We start from the raw sequence: 6,895 nt of genomic DNA on the forward strand, positions 1-6,895 counted from the left end.
AAGAATAGTAACTAAAGACCCTAAGAAAAGTCTCAGTGAGTTCTGCGGCAATACAGGGCAGTGAATAGACTAGAAGTGACCTTCTATTCATAGTTGAGCTGCTCACTCTGAATGTGTATATTACTGATAGCTTATATGGGTATTTAATATTACAATTTCAGAACTTTAGAAATGTTTTACCTTTTTATGGAATTCCCTTTCCATCTTTTCTTGTTCTATCATCTTTCCTTTAAAACTCAGTTGATTATCCAGATTGATTTGTTGAATATTTGGTAAAGACTAGTTCTTTAAGCTCTGACATATGATAAATCCAAATGGCAGTATCTCATTGTTTACTTAGCTTTTGCACTTATATTTGTCAGAGGAAAAAATACTACTATAAATTGTAAATAGCCAATATATAACTGTATCATATGCAAATCTGTGACTGTTGGCAAAGTCATCTCAGAACAGAAAAATAAAATTTATTTACTGTATGAAAAAAAAAAAACTCAGTTGAAATATTTCCCCCCCCCACCGCCCCCAGGAAATATTCTCTGAATCAAGTTTGCTGTATCTCTACACATGACTCTAAGTAGTAGTAGTGTTAGTCACTTGCTTGTATCCAAATCTGTGACCCCATGGATTCCTCTGTCCATGGAATTCTTCAGGCAAGAATACTGGGGTGGGTTACCATTTCCTACTTCAGGGGATCTTCCTGACCCAGGGATTGAACCCAGGTCTCCCACATTGCAGGGAGATTCTTTACCATCTGAGCCACCAGGGAAACCTGTGACTTTTAGCATCCTGTGAATATTCTTATAAGGCATCTCTGGTCTAGAATTGTTTAATGCCTCATTATGTATCATATCAATGAGTAGGACAGTATGACATCCACTTTGGTGATCACATTTTCTGAAACAATGGAGAAAAATAGGTGCTCCATACACATTGTGGTAATTGAATGGATACATAAAGTAATTAATTTATAATGCACTTAAAAATCTCACCCTTATTTTGTAGGTATACAGTTTCTAATATGTAAACTCAGCTCCTGTCCATACTAGATGGAATCAAGGAACAATGTAACTTACTTTGTCCTCCTGGGCTTCACGCAGAATCCAAAGGAACAGAAGTCCTTTTTGTTATGTTCTTGCTCTTCTACATTTTGACTGTGGTGGGCAACCTGCTCATTATTGTGGCTGTAACTGTCAGTAAGACCCTGAACTCACCAATGTACTTTTCTCTTGCTAGCTTATCAATTATGGATGTTGCTTATTCATCTTCTATGACACCTAATTGATTTCAGATTTGTTCTTTGGGGAAAATACCATATCTTTTGAAGCTTGCATGAGTCAACTGTTTATAGAGCACATTTTTGGTGGATCAGAAGTCTTCCTTCTGCTGGTGATGGCCTATGACTGCTATGTGGCCATCTGTAAGCCCTTCCATTGTTTGGTTATTATGAGGCAAATGGTGTGTGTTGTGTTGCTGGTAGTCTCATGGGTGGGAGGTTTTCTATACTCAGTAATTCAGCTTAGCACTATTTATGGGCTCCCATTCTGTGGGCCCCAATGTCATTGATCACTTTCTGTGTGATATCCCCTTATTGGAACTCGTCTGTACTGACACTTATATCATTGGCATCTTAGTGCTGGCCAATGGAGGACTGATCTGCACTCTTGTTTTTCTGCTCTTACTCATCTCCTATGCAGTCATCTTGCACTCTTTGAAGAACCTGAGTCAGGAAGGGAGGCAGAAAGCCCTCCAGACCTGTGGTTCCCATATCACTGTTGTTGTCTGCTTCTTTGTTCCCTGTATTTTTATGTATGTAAGACCTGATAAGACTTTCCCCATTGACAAATCATTGAGTGTGTTTTTCACAATCATAACCTCCATGCTGAACCTATTAATCTACAGTCTAAGAAATTCTGAGATGACTAATGCTATGAAGAAGCTCTGGAGAAAAAAAATCAGATCAGATATTAAATAAGTACAATATCTATAATGAAGAAACTAATTTAGCTTTAGGACCAATTTCTTTGTAGTGGAAAATCTTTATAAATGTGATGCAAGATTTCCTTCTTTCTAAAGGATTTATAATAATTAAAACTGAACTGCTTGTTCATAAGCAATGACAATTTCTCTGCTAGCATGTAACCTCTCTATCTGGTTTATCTGATTTAATCATTGCACCTGGAGAGGTGGAATACCTTTACAGGTAAGGCATCAATAAATAAGGTAATATGTTAGTCAAGGAAATTTTTATAGAATACACTGATTTTTAACTAACCTCTGGGTTTATTTTCAGTACTTTCTCATTCTTAAAGTCAGATTCTTTTCTTTTACCTTCATTCTAATGATTATAATAGTTGAATTGTTTAATGCTCTATGGACCATGTTCTTTATTCAATTTCATTTGCTTTACCACTTAACTTTTTATTGTAACATTTTTAAAAATCAAAATTGAAAATATGATAAATACTTACAAATATTAAATAAAGAACCCATGAAAAATGAAAGAGAGTATCCCGTACATACATACATATGTATGTATCCATACATATCCCAAATCAGTGTCCCCCTCTTCTCCCAGATGCAGTCACTTTGTTTCTGAGATTCAACTAATAATCTTTGCAAATACAAGTGTGTTTTCATATATGTGTGTGTTGATGCCACTGTGTATAAACTTTGCACTACTTAGCCTTCTGAAGATCTTTAAATACCAGGCCATATGTGTACACGAGGGCTAAGCTATTTCAGTCATGTCCGACTTTTTGCCACCCTGGGGTCAGTAGCCCTCCAAGCTCCTCCTCCACAGGATTCTTCAGGCAAGAATACTGGTGTGGGTTGCCATAACTTTCTTCAAGGGATCTTCCCAACCCAGGGATCGAACCCTGTCTCTTATGTCTCCTGCACTGGCAGGCAGGTTCTTTACCACTAGCACCACCTGGGAAGCCCTGCTAGTCCATATAGACCCAAGTAATTGTCAATTTTCTCATACTGTTTTACTTTTTTTAATGTAGAAATATTGGCTTATTAATTTGTCAAAAATGTACCATGATAATATATGATGCTGATTGTGCAGAATAAACAGAAATTCTCTGAAATATGTTCTCAATTTTTCTGTAAATCTAAAAGAATTTTCTTTTTTAAAATTTTTATTTGTGGTGGCTTAGTGATAAAGAATCCTTCTGCCAATGCAGGAGACACGGGTTCAATCCCTGGGTAGGGACAATCCCCTGGAGAAGAAAACAGGAACCCACTCCAGTATTTTTGCCTGAATAATTCTATGAACAAAGGAACCTAATAGCCTACAGTTCACAGGGTTGCAAGAAGAGTCAGACACAACCAAGTGACTAAACAGCAACATAGTTGATCTACAATGTTGTGCTATTTTCTACTGTATAGCAAAGTGAATCAGATATAGGTGTACATATATCTCCTCTTTAAAAAAATTTTTTTTCCTGTTTTGGTCACCACAGAGCAGTGAGTAAGGCTCCCTATGCTATGCAGCAAATTCTCATTAGTTACCTATTTTATACATAGTGTCAATACTCTATTTATGTTAATCCCAATCTCACAATTCATCCCTTGCCTGCATTTCTCCCTTGGCATCTATATGTTTCCTACATCTGAGTCTCTATTTGTGCTTTGTAAAGAAGATCATATGTATCAATTTATTCAGATTATGCATATTTGTGTTATTATACAGCATTTGCATTTATCTTTCTGATGTACTTCACTCTGTCTGACAGTCTCTAGGTCCACCCATGTCTCTATAAATGACCCAGTTTTGTTCCTTTCTATAGCTGTGTCATTCCTGGCTCTTACTCTACTTCTTTATAAAGATACAGTCTTTATAAACTGGATATGACATGAGTTTGAGCAAACTGGGAGACGGTAAGGGACAGGAAGGCCTGGGGCATTGCAGTCCATGGGGTCACAAGGAGTCGGACATGACTGAGTGACTGAGCAACAAAGATGCACTAGAATTGATGTCTGTGAAATAGAAAAGAACAAATATGACTCCTACTGGGTCTTTTTCTTTTACTTTAAACTTCGTATTTTATTACTATTGGTACAAGTTAATCAATAAAGGGATGTTGCCTATAGCTTAAAGAATGTAAAAGAAATGGCTCATCTTAGGGAAACTGCCTTCCATGCATGAATACTAAAATAAAAAACACCCTGACCAGGCCCACTGCTGAATGACTGCAGGAAATAAGAAATTAACATGTGCCCTCTGGAGTATGGCTAGAAGTAGAAAATATTTGCATCAGCTTACTTCCTCTTAAAATTTTGCTCCTTCATTTTTGCTCATTCCATTTTTGTTCTATAAAGAAACTAGCACACAAACCCATGGACGACGATACTTTCAAACACCAGCCCACTGTATCCTCTCTCAACTAGCTTTCTGAATAAAGTTCCCCTTTCTTGTCCTAACAACTTGTCTCTCCATTTATTGGCCTGATGTGCGGCAAGCAGTACACACTTGGACACAATGACAAAAACTCATTTTTATTATAATCTCAACCAGTCATTCACTTTAAGAGCCCGTTTTTTATAGTTTTTCTTTTGTTGGTAGAGATTTTATGTTTAATATATTTCATGTGCATTTTTAAGGAATGGGTGGTAGCTTTCAGTATATTCTAATGGTTGAGAGCATAGTCTTTTTGAGAAAGATTCTTCTAAGATCAAATCTTAGCTTTGCCACTAATAATGTAAACTTTGGAAAAATATGCCTTTCTTCTTTTTTGTTAAAAGGGGAATAATGAAGATATTTTCAAGATCAAAGAAAATAATCCAAATAAGTTCTTAGACAACTGAAAGTGAAAAGAAAGTGAAAGCTGCTCAGTCATGTCTGACTCTTTGTGACCTTGGAATTCTCTAGACCAGAATACTGGAATGAATAGCCTTTTCCTTCTTCAGGGGATCTTCCCAACCCAGGGATCAAACCTAGGTCTCCTGCATTGCAGGCAGATTCTTTAGGAGCTGAACTTAAGTGCTCATTAATGTTAGTTATTTTGAACACTTTATTGCCAACAATAAAGTCCTTTAAATTGTAATAGAACTACTCACCTAGCCTAGAGTGTTAAACTAATAAATGTATAACACACACACACACACACACACACACACACACACATATATATATACAACTTCCATGGTGGCTCAGTTGGTAAAGAATCCCCTTGCAATGCAAGAGATCTCCCGCAATGCAGGAGACCTGTGTTCAATCCTGGGTAGGGAAGATGCACTGGAGAAGGAAATGGCAACACACTTCAGTATCCTTGCCTGGGAAATCCCATGGACAGAGGATCCTGGCAGTCTACAGTCCATGGGGTTGCAAGAGATGGACATGACTTAGTGACTGAACCACCAAAAATATATATGTGTGTGTGTGTGTTTCTGTTTATAAGTATATATATATAAAACATATACATATATATATAATATATACATATATACACATATATAATATATACATATATATACATATATATATGTATGTATCAGTCAGTCAGTTCAGTCACTCAGTCATGTCCAAGTCTTTGTGACCCCAAAATCGCAGCATGCCAGGCCTCCCTGTCCATCACAAACTCCCAGAGTCTACTCAAACCCATGTCCATCGAGTTGATGATGCGATCCAGCCATCTCATCCTCTGTCGTCCCCTTTTCCTCCTGATCCCAATCCTTACCAGTATTAGGGTCTTTTTCCAATGAGTCAACACTTCCCATCAGTTGGCCAAAGTATTTGAGTTTCAGCTTCATCATCAGTCCTTCCAATGAATACCCAGGACTGATTTCCTTTAGGATGGACTGGTTGGATCTCCTTGCAGTCCAAGGGACTCTCAAGAGTCTTGTCCAACACCACACTTCAAAAGCATCAATTTTTTGGCACTCAGCCTTCTTTACAGTCCAACTCTCACATCCATATATGACCACTGGAAAAACCGTAGCCTTAACTAGATGGACCTTTGTTGGCAAAGTAATGTCTCTGCTTTTAAATATGCTATCCAAGTTGGTCATAACTTTCCTTCCAAGAAGTAAGTGTCTTTTAATTTCATGGCTGCAATCACCATCTGCAGTGATTTTGGAGTCCCCCAAAATAAAGTCTGACACTGTTTCCACTGTCTCCCCATCTATTTCCCATGAAGTGATGGGACCAGATGCCATTGATCCTAGTTTTCTGAATGTTGAGCTTTAAGCCAACTTTTTCACTCTCCTCTTTCACTTTCATCAAGAGGCTCTTTAGTTCCTCTTCACTTTCTGCCATAAGGGTGGTGTCATCTGCATATCAGAGGTTATAGATATTTCTCCCAGCAATCTTGATTCCAGCTTGTGCTTCTTCCAGCCCAGCGTTTCTCATGATGTACTCTGCATATAAGTTAAATAAGCAGGGTGACAATATACAGGCTTGATGTACTCCTTTTCCTATTTGGAACCAGTCTGTTGTTCCATGTCCAGTTTGAACTGTTGCTTCTTGACCTGCATACAGGTTTCTCAAAAGGCAGTTCAGATGGTCTGGAATTCCCATCTCTTTCAGAATTTTCCACAGTTTACTGTGATCCACACAGTCAAAGGCTTTGGCATAGTTGATAAAGCAGAAATAGATATTTTTCTGAAACTCTCTTGCTTTTTTGATGATCCAGTGGATGTTGGCAATTTGATCTCTGGTTCCTCTGCCCTTTCTAAAACCAGCTTGAATATCTGGAAGTTCGCAGTTCATGTATTGCTGAAGCTTGGCTTGGAGAATTTTGAGCATTACTTTACTAGCTTGTGAGATGAGTGCAATTATGCAGTAGTTTGAGCATTCTTTGGCATTGCCTTTCTTTGGGATTGGAATGAAAACTGAACTTTTCCAATCCTGTGGCCACTGCTGAGTTTTCCAATTTGCTTGCATATTGAGTGC

General features: G+C 37.8%; 1 pseudogene; it reads left to right on the forward strand.

Moving 5' to 3' along the window:
• Positions 1 to 1,329: 1,329 nt before the first annotated feature.
• Positions 1,330 to 1,972, forward strand: LOC133065358 (olfactory receptor 4A47-like; annotated as a pseudogene).
• The last annotated feature ends 4,923 nt before the right edge of the window (positions 1,973 to 6,895 follow it).

The sequence above is a fragment of the Dama dama genome, chromosome 11, assembly GCF_033118175.1.
Source record: "Dama dama isolate Ldn47 chromosome 11, ASM3311817v1, whole genome shotgun sequence".
Taxonomy (NCBI): domain Eukaryota; kingdom Metazoa; phylum Chordata; class Mammalia; order Artiodactyla; family Cervidae; genus Dama; species Dama dama.